This window comes from Xenopus laevis, chromosome 8L (assembly GCF_017654675.1).
Source record: "Xenopus laevis strain J_2021 chromosome 8L, Xenopus_laevis_v10.1, whole genome shotgun sequence".
Taxonomy (NCBI): Eukaryota; Metazoa; Chordata; class Amphibia; order Anura; family Pipidae; genus Xenopus; species Xenopus laevis.
The window spans coordinates 77,634,099-77,657,580 of NC_054385.1; the positions used below are offsets into that span (position 1 = coordinate 77,634,099).

The 23,482-nt window shown below is 36.2% G+C and overlaps 1 long non-coding RNA gene across 3 annotated transcripts; it reads right to left on the reverse strand.

The window, feature by feature from the left end:
• Nucleotides 1-3,871: 3,871 nt before the first annotated feature.
• On the reverse strand, nucleotides 3,872-23,478 carry LOC108698709. Of its 3 annotated transcripts, XR_001932700.2 has the most exons (5): nucleotides 23,352-23,478; nucleotides 20,207-20,273; nucleotides 19,369-19,500; nucleotides 15,781-15,880; nucleotides 3,872-6,726 (listed from the first exon to the last, which is right to left on the reverse strand). It is a non-coding gene; the product is annotated as an uncharacterized LOC108698709 (long non-coding RNA). The 3 variants fall into 3 exon arrangements; XR_001932701.2 differs by lacking the exon at nucleotides 15,781-15,880; XR_001932699.2 differs by lacking the exon at nucleotides 3,872-6,726 and having other exon boundaries at nucleotides 14,385-15,880.
• Nucleotides 23,479-23,482: the final 4 nt, after the last annotated feature.

The window sequence follows — 23,482 nt, forward strand, 5'->3', positions numbered from 1 at the left end:
CCTTCACCAGAAGCAAATGAGCTTGCCAGGGTTTTAAAATCTTTATTGATGCTTTTCAAGGCAGGGTTCATTCAGAACCAGCCTTTATATACTACTATATTAAAACTGGATTGGGTCTCTAATTGAGTCTTTTCTATGACCGTGCCTCAATTTCACACCTGTCCACTGTTTTTTCCTGTCTGCAAATACAAAACCTGACAATGTGATGTGCTCTGGGATATTTCAAATTAAATATTGAGATATCATATGAGAATCAAATGAGAATCTTATATGAGAATCAAATGCTCTACAACTTTTTGAGCACTGTAAAAATGGTTTCAATATTGTATTTACTATGTTTTGCTCTTTGTTTTGTCTTTAAAGATTTCTGTATATCTTTCAGAAATGTTAAAATGTTCCAAATCCAGGCTTTGGTTTGGGATTCACCTAAATCCCAGCATTTTTTTTGCAAGGATTCAGCTGAACTCTTAGTATTCAGAACAGCATAAAGTTGACAAAGCTTTGCTTACAGATGATGCAGTTTAGTGCAGATATGATTAGATATTTAGCCATATACTGAATCCTCTGAAACTAACAAAGCATTGACTGATTTTGGAGGTTTAATGATGTTTATTCTCTGTTTTATTACACAACCTGCCTTTGTCAGAGCTCCGACAAGGGTCTCCTTTTCTTCCACACCCAAAATAGAGGGCACTTTTCTGCCACTAGAGTTCACAACACACAGTTGTATCTGGCACCTTGCAGCATCTTGCTTTCACTCTGCTGCTTCTCTCTCAGCACTTCCTGCTGCAGGTATTCATTCTTCCTGTCAGCTCACAGGGGTGGAACTCCTCCTCCTCCTTGCCAGGGTTGCCAGGTTGGCGGGTTTCCAGACAAATTGGGCTACAAATTTAAAGCCCAGTCGGGTTATGAAAGTGCAAACTGCTATTTTTTGGGCCTTTGGCTGGTTTGTAATACATAGAATAATTTTTTGTTGCCCTAATGTGCCAAGTCTGAGTCTCCCAATGCATGTTGGGTAATGTAGTTTTTGATTAACAATTTGCCAACTGCCAAGTTTAATGTAATACCCAGCATGCAATGGGAATGAGTTGTGTAGAAGTCAGGAGTTACCAGATTTTGGGCTCTGTACCCCAGTCTCCCGTCCCTCCTAAGCATTCTTGTGTTTTCTGGTGACTTTTCTCAATTTCAGACAAATTTTGGGGCAAAAATCTGCTGGGTAGAGGTTGACCTGTTTTACCAATATTTATTGAAATTGTATGTGTATTAGGGCCTTATGGGGTCCCTATACCTCCTGGGCCTCCTCTGTAGTTACGCCCCTGGTAATGGGTAAATCTGTCCCGTTTTACTTCATGGAAAATTTGCAAATCAGTGAAAATTTGAAAATGGTGTATTTTCATATAAATGTATTTATTTCTTATTTTCACTGCACATGTACTATTTTTGGGCTACTTTTGAAATGCTTCTTGGCTAATTTTGGGCTGGTTTTGTAGCTGATTATGACTGGTTTTGAAAATTAGAACTGGCAACCCTGCTCCTTGCTCAGAACAACACAGAAGTGACACAAGTATACATAGCTCCTCTACATGTATATTCTGTGTACAGCAATAACAATCTTAAGCTGTTTAGTTGCAAGAGTTTTGAAAAGGGTGACATTTCATGACATATGCCAGAGACCTTAGCCAAACTGTGAATTCCCATTTGGTAGAGTTTATACTTTATACTGAATTCCATCAGTCTCATTTTGGCTGATTCAGCATCTGTACAATGAAAGGTCTGGTATGATCCACTGTTTAAAAAAAAGAAAAAAAAAGTTATGATGTCTCATAGCCTGCTATCTGGTCAGAAGTTAACAGTCTATGTACACATTGTTATTTTTCATGAACATAAAACTGGCATGTTGACTGTCCTATACTAGATAACTAGATATTTAAGAAAATCAATTTTAGAGTACCTTTCTGAAATGTGCTATTGCTAATATCTTACACCTGATATTGGCCAAAGGCTGACCAGAAACTTAAGGCAGGACACGTAGGTCAATTGTTGCGCTACTTGAAGTATTAGTTGCCTGCTGACCAGTTTGTTTGAAATTAGGATTGACCTGATCCCAACTAAAGTGCAGCCCCATCTTTTTCCTACCTGGCCAACAACTCTATACATCTGACATGGAGTAATCAGCCTAGCAAAACATTTGTGCAAGGGTTCCTTACATGATCCAGTGATCATCAAATTCATTTACAAATGACTACATTGTGTGTGACCATCTTTACAATCTTCAGTTGCCTTTAAAATCAAATGTTATGGGGTAGCTAGACGAATAAATGGGCATTCGCAAACCCAACCTGAGCAAAAGTCATCTCGGACACTGTACATTTTTAATATGTTTTATTTTGCTTTTAGTAATAAATTTTATGCCAGAAAACAAACAAACACAAGTTAAGATTGCACAATGTGTCAATCCATGCCATTGATACAAGTGCATATTGTACCAGAATTTACTAAGGAAACTATGAAAAAGATAAAAAATATTAAAGTGTTGTATATTAAGGATTCTGGGTCCTGTAATCTGTAGTAGTCTTTTGTCCTCCCACACTTTAAAAGGGACCTGTCATCCTAAGAGATAATTCATTTTTTTTAATGTTGTGTTAGTCAAGCAAAATAAACTCTACCTAATAGTTACACTATATAAAATATCTTAAATATAGTTTAATTCAGTCTTGGAATTCACAGTAACAGCAAGCAGGGAGCAGCCATTTTGTAAACACTGTTATGGAGGCAATCTTTACATGATACCAAAATCTTGTTTATACACCAGAATGTGGCGCCTCATGCCCATGTCCATGCACAGGCTACACAATTACATGATGAGGAGGGAGGGGGAATGTGGGGAGTGCAGTGACATTTAGGAAGTGCAGAATGGAACATTCCCCACCTCTATGCCTGAGGCATAAAGGTGTGAAAGGCAATATATGATTGACAGCTGAGATTTTTAAATACATTTATAACAGGCATGGATTTTTAAATAAAAAAAGAATTTGGGTTTCATGATAAATTTAAAAAGGACTTTTTGAATACAGTTTTTTAATGTCTGGGTGATAGGTCCCCTTTAATCACAGGCACCAAGGTTGTAGGCATCTGTTTATAGGGGTGTAATACTACATCCTCAGTGCTGACCAACTGGCGGTCTATGACCCCCCATGAATGGCCCCCTACATGAAAGCCTGCCTGCTGCGACTGCTTTCCTAGTGTAAATTTTAAAAGATATCACTACAGAGATTAATTGGCCCCTGCATTGTTTACACCTTAATTTCAGACTTTAAAGTCCTGCATTCACCTGTAACTCCTCTATCGTTCACAACCCTAAAGCCCTGTACTGTTCACACTTCAGACCCAGGCTGAGAGCGTCCACATTGTTCACCTGTTCACACCTCAAATGTTAGAGTGTAGCCCCATAGAGTGGATCAAGACAGTGTTATTAAAGGCCTTTCAAATTAAGGAAGAACTAACATTCTAAGCACACCTATTACATTGAACAAACTATTTTAGAATTTAACTAATTAGTACTCTTGCTTAAGGCAAAACAATCATGGAAAATAAATTTTGATTATGACAAAGCTTTTATATAATAATTAAGATCAAATCACAGTTGTCTACAATAGATTGTTTCATTTGCAGAATAAGCACCCCATATTGCACTATATGGATAATTTCTGCTTTGAAATACTTCTGCATATTTATGCAAATAATAGATGCTATGCCGTTTAAACCAAATTTAAATCACATTTTCAGGGGGAAATAATGTTCTGTTAATTTTTTGTGTCCAGCTTTGTAACTTTGATTTCCTTAAAAATTGATTAAAATTACCATTTTTGAACCATACACAAATTTTATTATAGTAACCAGTGCAAAAGAGAACATCAAATCCTGTTTCCCAGACGATTTTACATTAGTCGATTCTCCATTTTACTACTCTGTTAGAGGACTGAAAATGGTTTTCTAAGTACTACACTGTATGCTATCAGTCTGACCATGCTGTTTGACAGAATGAGAAACATAAGTTCTTCCTATTGTTGATTTTTATTTCCTTGTTTGGAATTCCCAAACTGCAGAGTAAAGATAAACGTCTGCTTAAATCCAATTTTGCTGCCCCTGAGAGTAATGTTCTCTTGCACAGATTCAGCACTCAATGAACCATGCACAGATTCTCCAAACAGTTGTCAGCAAGCAAACAAATCACTAGTGAATACTGGTAATTTGAAAAAAAAAAAAAAAAAAAAGTTATATATATAAACTATGCATGCATATTCAGCATGTATAAACAAAACATGACGTCTCCACATTAAATATACAGTAAAACTAAAATTGGTTGTATGTGGTGATATACCATTTGCTGAGATCTTAATAAGAAGCTCTATTTGGATAATATCTTATTGGAGCTCTTCTATTGCAGTCTTTCTATAAGCAACAGGAGCACCGCCTGTATGTATATTCAGTTATACAGCTACATGCATAGACTTGTTTGTGATTCTGTATAAAAATATATGCAACAATTGGATGTGACCTTTTTTATTTTTTTTTCCATTATAGCAGTCCACAGAGCACTACCTTCTCAGCTCTCTAGAAATTTACCATAGAACTAGAGTCAGACTAGTGTTTCACAGCACCAATATACCAGTGGCTTTCCTCCTACTTAGATGGTAACACAGACATCTTTTTTTAATGACCTCCTTTGCTGCCTTTGCTATAGCCTTGTTCTCGTCACCTTATGAAAATATGCCTGAAAATCACTCCCCCTTGTTTTTCTCATTTTGTCAATCGCTAATGCAATGGAATGTTTGCTATAAATAGGTTTGAATGAAAGACTCACCACTGCATTATAATGGAGAGCTAGAAGCTAAAGAAATTGAGCTAAGAAGGGAAAGGGAGGAGGAGAAGTGCTAAAAGGAATGTTGATGTAATTTGTACAATAGCTGCCCACTTGTAACCCAAAGCTTGCCCACCTTTCCTAACATTATAGTCATATTTTAAAACTTTAATATGCATAAATACCATTCTTCAGCAACCAGTGATTTTTTACTCTGTTACTCTATAGTAACTTAGTTGTCTAGTACAAAGTTGTTTGGGAAAAAACAAATCTTGCATTAAAAAAAGGAGTTTCCATTACAAAGAACTATACAACCCACTCGCATCATCAACTGCCTATTTTGTTGTTTTTTTTTTTTTACATATTACATTTTTATTGAATTTTAGAGAATTTTTACTGAAACCTTGTAAATGTGTAAACCGTATACGTTTAACTGCCGTTTGTTTTTTTTTATCTCCTGATGAAGTATTTGCCTGCTAGAAAGGAGTAGTTGTAGGCTTTGGCCCACATGCCTACAACAGAAAAGTAAAAGTGCACAGCAAAAGAAGCATGGTAAATTATATGCACATATAGAGATCACTCTTATCACCTTAAATTACCATCATATTTTGAAGGAGAGGGGAAGGTTTTCATCCTCCTCAAATGCTAGTACAACACCCCTTAATAATACTAACTTAATACACGTCAGCTTTGTTGTTCTGCTTATCCTTTGTTGCCACCATCTTTAAAATTGTACTTCTGGTTTCCTGTAAATAATAATCTGTGACTGAACAGAGTGGAGCAGACAAAAAATCAGGAATAGGTTTAGCAGGAAAGGAAGGTGCGAGTGAAGAGAAAGGGAAAAGGACCGGAATGGAACAGAACTAAATGCAGGAAACATGAACAGAACTAGAGTAGGAACAAGAGTCAACCAGGAGTAGGAAAAAGAACAGGTCAGGATGCAGGACTAGAGCAGGAACATCAGCCAGAGCAAGGAACAGAAGAGTTAGGGTCATGCAGTGCTTAAGTACACAGGCCAATGCTCTGACCCTAGCTGTGAGGAAAAACTGGGCTAATATAGGGCAGAGCCAGCCCTGATTGGCTGACCCACCCAACCAATAAGGCTGCTGCAGTAATACAACACAGCCAGGGAAATAGGTGTAAGGGAGATGAGCACATGCTAGCTGTTTTACCGGCCCAGTGGTTAAGGTGCACAGCCAACAAGCAGAAGGTACTGGTTCAAGCCGCAGCAGAGTCTTACAATGCTAGCATACACTGGACCCAAGCAATTAAATAGTGGTTAAAGTTTCAAGATAAAGTGTTGCTTAACAAAGAGCTAAATAATGCAAAGCCCAGAATAAACTTAAGACCAAATGCATATTGTCCCAGAATATCACTGGCTACATCATGCTAAAAGTAATTTTTAAAGATGAAATACCCCAGATCAGATTACTAGTGCACTTGAGGAAATCAATCCAATTTTTTCATTTTTTTTCAAAAACCTGGAAAAGCCCATTTCCAGCTCTGAATATTTCAGGCAAAAAAAGTATTTTAACATAAAATGATTTCAAAGACAAAGTAAGAACATTTACAAATTGCAAACCTTCTATGAAACCATAATAACTCTCCAAAAGCCTTCACCTTTTTACACAGCAGTATTGCTTGAAGTCCTAATGATTTCACAGCACTAACAGTGAACAAACTCTTTCTAGTGCTCTATAAAAGGTATCCAGACATTAAACTTTCACAGTGCACTTATTGTAGGGGTGTATGAGTCATGCCATGTACCGGTCTGGCACTGAAGTGCCATGGATTTGACGTAAAAAGAGGCTGTCAGGTTCTTGCTGTGAAGAGGTAATTATCCCTCATTTCCTATCCAAAGCATTCTGTGAATACATAAGCAAAGCATTTGAGCATTTTACTCAGCATATAATCTCCTAAACAAGAAAGAAAGCCATGTTTTAGCAATAGGTGGCAAATGGAAAAATAAATAGTACAAACAATATATCATATAAAAGCAGAAAAAGATAGGTTCAAATGATTACTTTTAGTGACATGGTTATGGTATCTATTATCCAGGGACCTGTTACCCAGAAAGCCGATTGGCATTACAATTTCGCATAATGTCCTAGCAAGCAAATAATGTTTTTATTCTCTGTGAATTAAAGTAATAAAGCAATACTTGATTATAACTAAACAAACTATTTCGGATGTGTGCCCAAACTGCTTCATAGGTTTATGCCCTTACACTTGTGGGCAAAAGGTCATCAATACTAGTCCTGGTTGACACTTGTCAAATCAGTGCTTTTGTACTCTACTCTGTTTACGACTACACATGCGTGTTATAGCTGTTTGTTTATACAAACAAACTTTATTTATACAAACAAACTTGTTGTAAGTATCCAAGCCTATGATTCAGTGTCTCAGTGACATGAATTGTGTTGGGCTACAGTTGTTTGTATAAATAAAGGTTTTCTATTTTTATCTATCAATTTTTGGACTGATGTATATGTGCCTTGCACCAACATTTGTTTGTCTGCACACGGATTGTTCTCTCCCTTGAGCTGAGGGCCTAGGACAGGAGCACCTGGGCCACTAGTCTTCTTTGGTGAGTTATTCTACAATGATCGGTTATGTTTTATGCTTAAATGCTTTTGGTTTAGACATACAGTATACTACATGCCTACAGAGCATTGCCAGGCCAAGGAGCTTTGGCACCCAAGGCAAGTACAGCAATCTGCCTTCACCCAACCATAGCACATGCATAACATATGGCAAACCAGAGGAGTGATATTTAAGGTCATGAATGCAGCAGTAGACATTTTTTATGAGTGTGTATGGAAGTGTGGTAGTTAATTGGGTTTAAAGAGCACCTATCACAGCCAAAATCAAGCACATATTAACAACCTAAACAGATTTAACCAAACTACATATATATTGTTTTGTTTTTAAAAAAAAAAAACAGCAGTTTTTAAAAAATCCTTTATTTTGTTAAATGGGTTCTTTCACTGAGGGAGTCCATACTATGACACTAACATGCAAATGAGTTCACTGAGCTCAGATTGTAGCACAGCCCTGAGTATTCTACCCAGAATGCCTAGCTTTAGTAAACTTTTAGTATCCCCTGTTGGTGATGTCATTATGCAAATGAAGAGCACACACTAACTTCCAGAAGGTGGCAGCACTACTGAACAGCAGCTTATACAGACGTTTGGCTGATTTGAAAATAGCTTAGAAGGGTTGCTAGGCAACCAAGGAATTTCAACTGAGCATGTGCGAGATTTCAGAGCTGCAGTTGGCTGGGAAGATATAGGTAGGAGGAGCCAGTGAAATCCAAGATGCCTGCCTCAGCTAGAACTGCAGTGGAGATAGGGGAGATCTTGCAGAAGGTATAGTGAGCTGATGATTTACATTATACAAACAATTCTAACTGTTTAAAAATTGAATTTCTTGAATTTTTTTAAATTACTTATATTAGATATACCTTGACCTGGATGAATGAAAATCTTCATAGCCATAGTGTTGTTACTTAGTAAATGATTTTAGTTAGGATTGGTGCCCTTTGAATCAATTCTGACCTTTCATTTTCTCAATATGGTTGTGCCATAGGCAGGTGTGCCTGTTGCCCTCCACAAATTCCACTGTGGTCTGCAGAATATGTATACATTGTCCACCATTTAGCTATACATAGTGTGGATTTAATGTGCCTGATTTAAAAGAACTGGAATGGAATCTACGGAGTAGCTAAAGCTGTAGCATATGAGAATTAATGGAAACAGCAAGTATTTCTTCACTTTCTATTCTCAACAATGGCAAAAATGCTATTCATTTGTGGATATTTTTGTCTGCCAGTTTGATAAATATCCCTCAAGAATTTGTATTACAAAATTGTAACCAAAATGGAGCAGCAAAAAGTTGCAACAATGAATTGTACAACCAATTCAGATTTTGGCTCAGAAACAACAGCAATGGAAAGCTCACAAGAAGTGCTGGGTGCATCACAGTGTTAGCAATTTAATTATCATGACATTTAGGCTACCCCATCATTGCCTTCACCATAAAAGACCAATTGGGTCATGTAATTAAATTTGCTACAGATGTAAAGCCTTTAGCAACCAGTCAACAGGTAGCATTTACTAATGACATCTTTAAAAACAAACACTTCATTGGTTGCTATGGGTCACTGCTTACTGTGTGTATTTTATTACAAGTTATATTGATACTTGCTTATAGTTTTGTTGCAGGTAGAAAGTATTTGGTTCCCAGGGTGAGTTTTTGAAGTTGCAGCACAATATTAATCAGCGATTTTACATCATAATACTTAATATATTCACAACAAGCTAATAAATGTCAGATGTGGAAACTGTTCTCAGTGGTACACATTTAATTTTGTGTACTCTACATTTTTGATAATGACAGGGTGATGTCAATTTTATATGAAGATAACATTTTAATTAAGCTAAGCTAAGAATATGAAATGATGCTTAATAATATAATCGATTTTGAAACGTGTACTTTTCCAGATATTTAAGCAGAATGATCTTCATTCTGACAGGCAGAAGTAATTACAGGATTAGTTGCAATAGGCGTGTTGTACTCCCATAAGGAAGAATCATAGAACAATTGTTTTGTAAAGCATTTCTGTCAAACTTATCAGAGCAGCTATTAGAGGATTTCAGCATGTCTGACTCTTGTTATTAAACAGACAGCAAAGACATAGATACTGAATTTTCAAGGCGCATTCAGCCATCCCATATGCAATATATATACCAATAACAAGTAACTGTTTTCTTAGGGGGCAGCATTCCCCTATACCACTATTCACATATGTTTTTGCAAAAGTATTCTTTTACACTTCGGGGGGTATTTATTAAAACTCAAATTTATCTAATTTTCTTATTAAAACAAAGTCGACCTAATTTCCATCCACGAATTGAACTCATTTATCAAATAATCATCTTGAAAAAGTCAGTGTGGGAAAAATTCAATAAAATTTAACAAAAATTCAAATCGTATGACTTTCTCAGATTTGACACCCGAATTACTTGATTTTTTCGAGTTTTCGCTGGAAAAACCACTTTTTTGGATTACCGTTCGAAATCACGGTGTCAAGAAACAGGGATATCTGCCATTGATTTCTACATGACCTTGACAGATTTTAGCTGGAATATTTTCAGATTTTTAGCAGCTTTGGGGTATTATAAATCTCTAAAATTCGAGGTTTTTTTTCCTGTAAAAATTTGAGTTTTCCCCTTTTAAAACTCGACTAAAAAATTTGAGGTTAAATAAATAGGCCCCTTTATGTTAACATTGGATATCACTGATGGCACATTAACTATCTATTGTGTATTCTTCTAAAATTTGCCTGAGCACTTTTTATTATGAGTATGTTTAAATCCATTAGAGACTTGCTTAGAAGCTTCGTTCCAAAAGGAAAGACACAAAGAACTCTTTTTTGAGGTAGGGAGGATTTTTGTTGATACACTAGACAAAAACAAAGGGCAATCAATTTTGCAGTGTTTCTAGTACATCACATATTTTGAAACTAGGTCCTTGTTGAATGACCCACCGATTCTGCATTAGAAGAGGCCCCCCTTGAACGTTTAATATATTGATATACATTGTTTAAAGATCCAATTTCAAAACTGAAATTTACCATCAAAATATAATTTGTTATGTGATAAACTTAAATAAGAACATGTTCAAAAAAAAAAAAAAAAGAAGAGGAGCCCTTGATGCCCTCGCTATTTATCATGTACACGAATGGTCATAATTTGTGACTTAAAAAACTATGCCTGCCTAACTGAATGTCATAAAAAAATGCATGCTTTTAATTGTATATATCTGCTAATTACTTTGTCACCAATCAATTTGCTGTAAATGTAACTGCATTGCCAAATGTTATTTTTGTTGTTTTAGCATCAATAATAAATAAATAATTTCTTTCTCTGTTTCTGTAATATCTCTTTTTATATATGCATTATTTTACAGGTATGGGACCTTTTATCCAGAATGCCCCAGGACCCTGGGGTTTTCCAGATAATGGATCTTTCAGTAATTTGGACATTCATACCTTAAGTCTACTAGAAAATCATGTAAACATTAAATAAACCCAATAGAAGGCAGGCTTTGCTTCCAATAAGGATTAATTATTAATTGGTACAAGCTACTGTTTTATTATTACATAAAAAAGGAAATCATTTTAAAAAATCTGGATTATTTGGATAAAATTATGTCTATGGAAGCTGGTCTTTCCGTAATTCATAGCTTTCTTGATAACGGGTTTCCGGATAACGGATCATATAACTGTATATGCTGTACATCTTCAAAATACAATGTCTATGTGCTTGGCTCACTCACATATTTAATGCTTTCACAGTGTATAAATATATATAATGTGAAAAGAATCCTACTGTAACTGCAATGTTCCTTTATGCGTTTGCAGGCTGTGAGCTGAATACTACAGAAATGTTAACCACTTTCTATTATTCTAAGGGGGCATGTGGAATCCAGAGTTCTCTGGAAAAAAAACACAGCTTTTTCTATTAAGATGCTAGGCGAGAAGCAGACCAACAGATAAAGAAAGGCTTAGCGAGACAAAATAAAAAAGCTTAATCTCTATCAATCTCTGCCTGAAATGCCCAATTACAAGCGATCAGAAAATATGAAATGTTAGGACCTGTGGCCTCCATATAAAAGCTTCCTGAAAAGAGCCTAGAATAAAGAGACTATTTGCTGTGCTGGGGGAAGAAATTAATTTCACAGTTTGCTCTTTAATTGCTGCTATGTATTCTCCAAATAGCAATTAATACCCGTCTGTCAGGATAAGTACTGGCAGGGAGCTTATTTTTGACTAGTATATATGTCACCCACACAGTGGCCTTCACCTCTAATAAATATTCAGTTGGCTCTGCTTATACAGTTGTACAATACAAGGAATATAAGCGGATTACAATGGTATGTTAGTCTGCGTGAATTAAAAAAGTCCCCCTACATGCAAACGACATACAAGCAAATGATGTACCTATCACTGGTAAAGGCAGTCACAGACAGGAAAAAGGCACACAAGTTTTAAAGTAATGGGTTCCATCCTTCTAATGTGGTTCACAGTGTGTCCATAATTGAAAGGAATCCGAGATCTCTGCAGTGGAAAAGAAAGCTTTGTATTTGTCATATCTGCAGTTATAATATCTGCATCTTAATAACACAAAAGGAAACAGTTCCCATAATATAAGCCCATAAAGTGGAAATGTCAAATTTGTATCAATTCAGCGGCTGCAAACTACTACTCAGGATATTTGGTGGAGACTAATGGGGGTTAAAGGGCAGAACACTGCAATCCTTTTAGGAGATAATGGTTAGCAACATGAAGACTGTAGTAATACGTTGTATCTTTTGTATCCCCAAGAGCTATGTATATAGTGCATTGCAGACACAACCCCTCCCAAATACTATACATGAAGGACAAACAAGGTGCAGTGCTTTTGTGGAGTAGGTAGAGTTTAGGGGATTTGTAGTATTTTATAGTGGTGGCATAGTGGCATAGTGGTGGCCAGTAACGTTTTTGTAAACTGGGGCCTCATTCTACTAGTTGCCAGCCAATTAGGTATCACGGTCCTCTAGGATTTTTCACACCTACCCTGTCTATACAGGTATGGGATCGGCAAACCCATTATCCAGAAAGCTCCGAATTACAGAAAGGCCATCTCCTATAGACTTTGTTTTATCCATATAATCCAATTTTTTAAAAATGATTTCCCTTTTTTGTGTAATAATAAAACAGTACCTTGTATTTGATCTGAACTAAGATATAATTAATCCTTATTGGAAGTAAAATCATCAGAAAAGTCTGGTCTGTTATCTGGAAAAACCCCAGGTCCTGAGCATTGTGGATAACAGGTCCCATACCCGAAGTAGAAAGCTTCATTGTGAGAGTATTTGACAAAAACTTGTTCCAATAGGATACATTCTGCTTATGACCCCATTTAAAGTCAAGGGTTAATACCTATGTGTGCTGATCTATTGTAATTTTGTTAAAATGTATACATCACACTATTTCACTGCCCCTCCATAGCATAACTAGAATCATAATGTTTCTTAACAGAGAATGGGCATGTTACGTATTTAATAGAAGAATGTTTCTTCACCAGAATGGTTAATCTCTAATACAAGCAGCTGAAGATAAAATAAACCATGGGAAGAAATCAATTAGAACATCAAAGAGAGTAGGGGAAACTGCCTCAAATAAAAGAGGTAATATAATCAGCTAGAGGAGCCTTACAATAATGAAGTGATAATGAAATGCAATCCTGAAAAGCTCACAGGAAATCTACACAAGGCATGGGACCATCTAAAGATGAACCAGGCCGATCAATGGAATAGCATCTTGGTGGTGGGTGGCTTAGATTCATATTTACAGGGAACTCATCAGGGCATATAGGTCTCCTAATAGTCTTTGTTTCTTTTGGTTTTGATTTATACGCATTGAAACCTAGTTCAACAAAGTAACTCACATACCAAAACATTTTTTTTTCTATCACACAGATATGTAGGCAATGTTCACATTAGAATTAGCATTTAGTATTATGTAAACAGCGCTATTCAAAGACGATCTAAAAACTCCTTTCATTTATAGATTTATTTAACTGTGTTCTGCAACTTCTCAAACGTATAAAGAGCAAATAGTGAAATTAGTGATTTTTTTTAATAATTATTTTTATTTTGAATAAAAAGAAACAGACATCGTCCAGGAACTGCAGATACTGGACAATTAACCATATAAATTGTATGCAAATCTTTGAAAAACAAGACTTTTTGTCCCAGTTCATGGGACTAAAAAATAAAAATAACTCAAAGAGCAGACTTGAGTGAATTTCAGAGTACTGCTGACCTAAACATCTGGTATCCTGAAGCCCCTTCTCTGCTACTATATCAGAAACTATACCGTGCATGGGCAGAGGCAGTAACAGACATTCTATGCAAGGCACCCACCTTCAGCATGGCTGCCAGATTTTGCTTCATGTGTCACATGGGGGTGAGCATTTGCTGGAGGGAGAAATCTGTATGCCTAGGCACTGCCCCATTAGTGCCAGTATTGCAAATACATCAGTCACAAAAGGTAAAATGTATTACATGTTGGGGCACATTTACCTAGGGTCGAATATCGAGGGTTAATTAACCCTCGATATTCGACCGTCGAAGTAAAATCCTTCGACTTCGAATATCGAAGTCGAAGGATTTACTGATATTCCTACGATCGAAGGAATAATCGTTCGATCAAACGATTAAATCCTTCCAACCGAACGATTCGAAGGATTTAAATTCATCGATCAAAGGATATTCCTTCGATCAGGAAATTGTTAGGAAGCCTATGGGGACCTTTCCCATAGGCTAACATTGGCCTCTGTAGGTTTTAGGTGGCGAACTAGGTGGTTGAAGAATTTTTTAAAGAGACAGTACTTCGACTATCGAATGGTCAAATAGTTAAACAATTTTTAGTTCGAATCATTCGATACGAAGTCGAAGGTCATAGTCGATGGTCGAAGTAGTCCATTCGATGGTCGAAGTAGTCCATTCGATGGTCGAAGTAGCCATATTCGAACATTCGAAATTCAAACTTTTTTTCCTCTATTCCTTCACTCGAACTAAGTAAATGGGCCCTGTTGGGTTCTCATGGGGTGCAGATACACTCAAGCCTACTGTATTGATGAACTGCATTAGAGTGTATGAGAATTTGATGTTCTTTAAACTTCAACATTTCTTACTCCAATACTAATTTACTCCATTTTTTTTATAATCCCACCAATATCTGTTGTTGTTTATGTTTCCTTGATCACTTCACTTACAGATGACATAGAGAGCAGGACAGAAATTTACAGTGACTTGCTGGAAAGGTGTCATAGTATGATGATGCCATGAGGACTTTGCTGAGATTGCGTGGCTGTGTGCTTATACACCTGTGTCAGCACTGGGCATGGATTAAATAGGCAATTTCATAAATTGTCAGAATATTGGGGCCTTAGTGTAGCTACATGTAAACACTGGGTTTGTTGTGTGGATATTATTAAATTAATTCAATACTCGTATGGGATTTCTTATGTAGAAACCGAATATCCAGACTCCAAAGGCCATTTTCATTTCAGCAAATGTAATTCTAATTTTCAGCAACTAATTGTATTTATTTTTAATTTAGTAGTTGATGGTAACTCAGCTGCATAAATCCATGTTGGTGACAAAGCATTCCTACTTGGTTTATGTAATGTTTATTTACCATACAGTGATCCAAATTACATGAAAACCCCATGTCAGAAAAACTCTGAAAAACAGATCCCAACATGAAGACATAATAATGACAGAAATGTCAAATTTTTTTGTAGCAGCTGCATTTTATGAGAGAGTGTTCAGTATTAATGATCTGTGAAAAGGTGGAAACTTTTGTTCTGGCACAGTCATTAATACAGAGCAAGTACACAAATTAATCTGTGCTATCAACACTTGGTGAAACAATGTTTAAAGTCATTTTTTTGTTTTGCAATACGAACAGCAAAGAGGTTATGAGACCTAATTATCACAAATCATTTCTTCTACATGTGATATTTATTGGGGCCATGCAGAGCAAATGCAGAGGAGGCTAGAGGCAGCATGAGAGTGATACAAGAGTTCTGAACTAACAAGCATTTCTTGTCTAATTGGCAAAGAAACAATCACACAGGGAAAGGATTCTTTAACTTACAGTAAATAGTGAAAATTACATTTAGAGCAGACACAAAAATCCCTAATACATTTTAGACAACCTGGAATTCAAAAAACAGAATCATAATCGAGCTGGAAGAGACATTAGGCATTTTAGTAATACTGTATAGGGCATCAATATATCCTTATAAAAAATATATCCGCCTTAATGTAGTGTCGCCTACAGAGTAACAGGGGACAAAACCTACCTGCAAGATTTTTGTTTCTCTGCAGGACAGCTTTTGGTAAACCCCACACAACAGCAGTGCCTATGAGAACGCTATGTTGCCAACTGGATCAGGTAACGCCCTAGGAGAATATGAGGCATTCACTATAAGTTGTCTTGTGGCATAGCAGTACCAGACAAGATAGTAACCGGGCTGTGTAAAGTGAGCTAATAACTGAAGTGTTGTGAGTATAAATAGCTGTACTAATTGTCACTGAAATGGTGACTCAATGGGCTCTTAACCACAAATGTTTCAACCCGATTTTCCATGCGGTGTATGTCTCCTGTTTTGTACTGCATTGCGTTGCCTCCACAACAATTTGAATATTTGAATAAAAGCAAGCAAGCACATCTTCAATTGTGGGTAAAATGCACACAGTGCTTTGTCTACTCCCTTAAAGGACAAGGAAAGTCTAAAATACAATAAGGCTAGAAATGCTGTATTTTGTATACTAAACATAAGCATGAACTTACTGCACCACAATCAAACAAATCATTTATGCTTTCAAAGTTGGCCAGAGGGGGCTGTCATCTTGTAACTTTGTTAAACATTTTTGCCTGACCCTGACCCTGCACATGCTCAGTGTGGTCTTTCCTGCTTAGGGATCGTCATTAACAAAGCTGCTTGAATTCTGCATGGCTGGTAAGGCGTGGGGCTCCCCCTGCTGTTCATAAGTAAGATTGTTTCCCTGCTCAGCAGTTAGGGACCATCTGACAATTCCTATCCTCAGCAGTAAATGAAGGGAGAATTTCACTGCATACAGTCAGGTTTCTTATAAAAACGGTACACATTTTTTTAATTGAAGTATATTGGAGATAGGTTTCTTTTTCATTAAAGAAAGTAAAAATGGGATTTTATTTTTTTGCCTTTCCTTGTCCTTTAAGCTAAGTGCTGGAGCTGGAGCACCTGCACCACTATATATTGGTGAGTTTTTTGTGACTATAAGTTGCATTTTAGTGCCTTCCTTTCATTTGTCCATTAATAAAATACACACATGCCTTAAGCAGTAACATCGGCATTGATGCCAATAGCTTGTTTTGTTTTTTCTGACACTTCCTGACAGGCATTGAGATTTGCCAAGTGCAAGGACATGCAACCTGCTGTGTTGAACTTCCCTTTTCCATTACTTGATAAAGATGAAATCCTAACCTCAAAAATACTAATCTGCCATATAAAGATGAGAGACACATTCATCCAGCTATTCTGACTGTGTCTGTACCACTGCTTTAATGACTTCAGTTACCTGCAACCTAATATTTCACAGCATTCATCAGGTGTTGGAAGCGGCTGGGTTTGTAGTTAAGGAATACTGAACACTGTTAAATTTGTTATAGGGAGACCCCTAGTGTACAAATGTCAAATAATTTTCATTTCCGAAATCATTTGGATAGAGAGAAGAGAATAAGATGAGAAGAGAGAAAATAATAATATTATAGATACGAGATATATTATCAGGACGACTATGTGAAAATATGCGGATGCTATTTTCCACAATGAGCTTTTGAATGTCGTATGTACCTTTTCTGCATAACCACGCATTTGTCAGTTCCTAGGAAAATTAACCAATAGGTTAAAACATTTTCTATAGTTATACTGAGAATGGGTATATCCAGGTTATAGAATTAGATGTATAATTATGTTTTCCTGTCTATCATTGTGTTACACTATACAACACATTATCTGTCAATGATGATGCCTGTCTGCTGGTACTTTCTCTCCTTTGTATTTGGTCTTTCAGTTAACGCAGTGACCTGACTTTTCATTTTCATAGTTTAGCTCCAAAAAGTATGCAATTTCAAAAGCAATGGTGGAATTTTACATTTTGGCATTATATCTTTATTACCAGTAAACAGGCCAACATGAGGAGGAGAAAAATTTAGAATCAGTAATTGTCATAGACTATCATTGAACTTCACAAGGGAAAAAAGGCCACTACAAAACTTTTCATTAGCCCAGTTTAAAAGTAAAGAGACTAAAAACAAGTACAAACACAAGAAGAAGCTATTATGCTTCCTTCAGAAGTAATAGTCTGTTACAGAGAGAGCATATTAGGACAAAAACCAAACACCAAGGGCATGATATTAATGATTTAAATAGTTGAAAGAGAACATAGTGCTCCAGAATGAGATATAAAGTGACTTACTGAACAGTGAAAGTGGTCCGGGTGCACCAGCCCCCCAGCTTTAGGGAGTGGTTCAGCAACGAATATAGAAGCAGAGCTGACCAGCACTCAAAACGGATCCACAGAACCAAAGGAATTCAGTTAAAGAATAATTTTATTTGTAGAAAAGTTAAAAATATATCAGCATCTCCATATACTCTACGCGTTTCGCACCCCTAATGGCACTTAGTCATGGGCTCTTACTAAGTGAAAAACGCGTAGGGTATATAGAGATGCTGATATATTTTTAACTTTTCTACATATAAAATTATTCTTTAACTGAATTCCTTTGGTCTTGTGGATCCGTTTTGAGTGCCGGTCAGCTCTGCTTCCATATTCATGAAATTAATGAGCCATCCCTAGTGGATAATCCCACTGAGCAAAGGCCTTTTCCCTGACTGAAAAAGTAAATGAAAAGACACCTACACAACATATTTTTACCTTTGTATGCCTTAAATGTATAAACATGGCAACAACTGGTATTTTTTAACCTCATGTCACCCCATCTTGTGGAAAAGCCACCCCTTTAAATTACTGCTGGTCTGTAAGGGGAGTTGCAGAAATATATTATAAAAATAAACACCACAAAACAAAACCCCTTTGGCTCTTCATATAAGTTCTCTCCATATACTAATAGTTTTTTTATGGAGAAATATTTCTTTTTGTGTGGCTGATTTACTAACATAGGTTGTAAATTGTAAACGTACAGGTACCAACAGCAACCGATCAGCAGTTACATTTGATGGATCTACTACAAAAAGTAAAGAGGTGGTCCCAATTTAGCACCTACATTAATACCTCTGCCCCACCAACTTAGGTTTTTAAAGGAGAAGGAAAAGCTAAAATTAAGTAAGTTTCATCAGAAAGGTCTATATAAATACACCAGTAAACCCTCAAAGTAAAGCTGCTCTAAGTTCTCTGTCAAAAGAAACACAGCATTTCTTTCCTTCTATTGTGTACACATGGGCTTCTGTATCAGACTTCCTGTTTTCATCTTAAACCTCCAGGGCTAGGGCTTGAGCATGCTCAGTTTGTTCCTCTCCCACTCCCTCCTTCCCTCCCTGCTGTAATCTGAGTGCTATGAGTGAGCAGGGAAACTCAGGCAGGAACTGATGTCACACCAAGAAAATATGGCAGCTACTATCCTAAACAAACAGAGAGAGCTTCTAGAGCTGTTTACTCAGGTATGGTAAAGCATTCTACAGAATAAATAGTGTTATAGCTTGTACTATTGTGGCTAATCTATTGAAAATAAACTGCTTTGCTAGCTTTCCTTCTCCTTTAACAGCCAACAACAAGGGAATACATTTATTATACTGACAAATGCATAACTTTGTGGCAAATGTAAAAACAGGTACACACTTGCATAATGAAATAATGAAAGCCACACCCTCAAGTTTTACACTTACACTTTTTCCACATTAATCCCAAGTTCTTTGGCAGCAAGGACAGCAAAGTATTTGTAACTGAACAGTTTTTTTTTTTTTTGCCAGCACTTCTATTTTCTTGTATAGTGTGTCAGGTTCATCTGTAGCTGATATCTTTATAAAAAGAAATATTATATAACACCTGAATTATAGACGTATATGATATTAGTAAGAAGAATTAGTAAAAAGAATGTATAAACATGGAAGTTACATCTGCAGAAATGTAAAAATAATTTTCAGGCATTTCATGGCTCAGCTTCTCCTCATAAATGTAGAAAGATATCTGATCAAGAAAGTATTATACATATATCCAAAAGCAGCTAACAAACCAGCCACAATAAACAAGTAATAATGAATTTCAATAATTGTTATATTTTAGCATGAAAGAGGTGACATAATGAAACGCAAAAGTGGTCAATGCAAAGAGAATTTTCACCAATGAAAACATTAATTTGCCAAATCTTGCGGTACCCACCTTTTAGTAAAGTGGAAAATTTTTATTTTTGGTGTAAATACTGCAAATCTTAAATGTCACTTCAGTAAATATGCCTCAAAGAGATACGGAAGGCACATTTCAAGTAATACAAATACTGAGGTGGCATTTCTTTGTAGATTATGTTTTAAAGCAATAGTTCATAAATGACACCAAGAAGAGTGCTATATATGCCTTAATCAAGATAGGGATATCAGATCTCCTTATCCGGAAAATGCCAGGTCCTAAACATTCTGTAAAACAGGTCCCATTACTGTACCATTTTCACTTTCTAATAATTACAAAGCAATTACACAAAAAGATTAATATTAAGAAACACATACATACCAAGTTTTTTACTCTAGTTTGAAATGCTTCTGAATGGATCCTGGCAAAGTGTGTCTTTTCATTGTTTCTAAACAAAATATTGATTTTTTTTTTATTTCATTTTTTAGTTTCAAAACATTCAATACAATTCCATGCTATCAAATTAAGAAAACACTGACATACATAGGTTACACAGTGTTACAGCAAATACGACAATACACTTATTAAGCTGTGCAGAAGAATAGAAAATTGCTATGTCACTGTGATCATTTTTCGCTTCATGAAGCTGTAGCATCTTAAATTATGCCTTTAAGGTGCCCACACATGGGCAGATTAACTGCCAATTCATAAATGTGACTAGGCCATCACCTTTTTCAATCAATATCTGGCTGGATCTATTCCAGTACCGATCAGACATAGAGAAAAGTCCAATTAGTAGAGAAATGTATGTTCACAGCCAAAGGCATTTAACTGCCCCCATGGAATTCAATGGATGACTTGGAAACTGAACATATGTGACTCACTCTGATTTTGATCACAATAGGGATGGCTCATTGGGTTAAGTTAGTCTATGCTTGTTTGGCAACCTGACCATCGTTATATCTATTCGCCTCTAATATTTAGTTTCATAAAATAACACAATAAAAAATCATATACACATTTTGCCTATTATTTGATAACTGTCCTCACTACCATTTTCATTTTTCACATACACAGAGGCATTCTTCGGTTACGAAAAAAAGGGGATTTCTATGTATCTCTTAAACAGGGGTGTCCAAACTTTTTGCAACGAGGGCCAGATTTGGTGAGATTTCTTTAGTTCACTGTAATGGCACATCAGTACATCTATTTCACCTTCAGCTCTAAAGAAGTATGTGAGAGCGGCACGTTAGTACGTGGCAGTACATGTCTATTGCTAACACCTTCAGCACACAGGCAGCGGTATAGACCAAGTGGCAGATCATTTTTCTATGTGCCCAAATATTACTGCTACGGCTATGCAATTTCTCATTGAGCTGTGCTGGCGGGTCATATTACTTTTAATTTCATGACGGAGGCTGCGGTGTAAATTTGAAAATGGGCCGCAATTGGCCCGCGGTGCTAGACTTTAGACATGCCTGCTCTTAAATTTCCCAAAAAGATGAGAAGCTGTATCTGAATGTGACTCTCCAAGTATCAGCGCAGAGGCAGTAATTTTGAAGTCAAGCTTAACAGGCTTGGAGCTGAATCAATTGAGAAAGGAAATTCATTTTCAGAGAGCTGTGATACGGATAGTATGTATAGGAGGTTTATATATATATATATATATATATATATATATATATATATATATATATATATATATATAAAAGAAAAACATAGAGATGGTGGGAATTATTTGGTTGGAATGTACTTTACAATTACTTTCAGAGTAAATTAAGGCACATGCATATAGCTCTGGCCTGGGTGCAGTCCACAAAATGTACAGGCAAAAAATATTCCACACTCATAGGACTTATCCAGGCTTTTCCAAGAAATTAATTTCGATATCAAGATTTTTTAAATTTAATTTTTGCGTTTGCAGCCAATATTGTTGTGGAATGGAGTGTTCATGGAATACAAATTGCATTTAACCCCTCTACACACCTTTGCACCTCCATTTTAAATAAACTTTAAGATTAGTGACAAAGATTGTCTATATCAATACAGGAGGGAAAGTGCCTTCTCTCTAATAAAGGACTTCCCAGTAGTTAAAGGAACAGTAAAGTGTTTTAAAGTAATGAAAATGTTATGTAATGTTGGCCTTCCCCTATTCTGTTTGCTTTAGAAAAAATATTATAGTTCCTATAAACAAGCTGCTGTGGAGCAATGGCGGAAATTGAAAAAAGGCTATATGGCACAGGTTAAATAGTGGATAACAGATAACACCATTATGTTCTACAGATCTCATCTGCTATCTGCTGTGTAACCTGAGCCTTTTCTCCTTTGAATGGCTGCCCCCATTGCTACACAGCAGCTTATTTATATAAACAATAGTAGTGTTTCTGAAGCAAACACAGCAGTTTTACCAGTGCAGGGCAACACTGCTCTGTATTTTTTTTACTTTAATGAAAACACTTTAATTTTTGTAATGTTACATTTCCTTTAAGTATACAAGAAAGTCCTCAGAGGTAGATGTTGGCATAGTTTTAATTGAAAGAAAGATGGGTGCATCAAAATATACATGTTTAAGCAAACAATGTTTTTTTTGTTTTTTTTTTAAATGCATGCAGGTATTTGCCTTATATAGTAATTTTTGCATAATCTTAAATACTTACAGCACATGACCACATTTAGATATACCAGAGACTGTACAGAAGTGGGATGATATTGTCTGTAAAGCCTTTAGTGAAGATCAATGTTAATATGTAAATGAGTGCCTCTAGACAAGAGAATTTCTACCTTAGGAGAACACATATAGCTTGTGCTGCAAATTGCCAAGCACTAGTCAAATCAACACTAGGGGTAAGGGATATACTAAATTATCTGACTGCAGTCTGACTACCAATATAGTCATTAAAGAAATAGTAACACCAAAAAATGAAAGTAATTAAAATATGTACTGTTGCCCTGCACTGTTGCTTCAGAAACACTACTATAGTTCATATAAACAAGCTGCTGAGTAGCAATGACGGAAACTGAAAAAAAGGCTATATGGCACAGGCTAAATAGTGGATAACAGAGAACACCATTATGTTCTACACAGCTTATCAGTTTTCTTCTTTGAATGCCCCCCTCCCCCCACATTTCTACACAGCAGCTTATTTAAATAGTGTTTCTGAAACAAACACAGCACTTTTACCAGTGCTGGGCAACACTACATCATATTTAACTTTAAACACTTAAATTTTTTGATGTAACTGTTCCTTTAAGATGCTTAGGAATCCCTAACAGCCATAGTTTTTTAATCTGTCATAGGTGGGTTTTAGCTCAAGACACATAAAAGCTCTGCTGGAATTGCAAAATCATTGATCAGCTCTCTGCAATGTAAGCTGTACCAATAATGATCTATGGGCTGGAATCCATTAATAAAGAAAAACATAGAGCTATTTTTACATAACACACCATAAAGTCCATAGAAGAGAGAAGACGGGGGTAGCAATAAGCTGCCTGTAAGATACTGTTACTACGGGGCAACAACAATTACCTGATATCGGAAAACATTTAGCGTGAATTGGTTCAGAAGGACATATTCCCTTCTCACGCTCATGTTGCTAAACCTCTTAGGCTTCCGTAGCTACAATGCCCTTTCTAGACTTTCAAATAATAACTTATTTC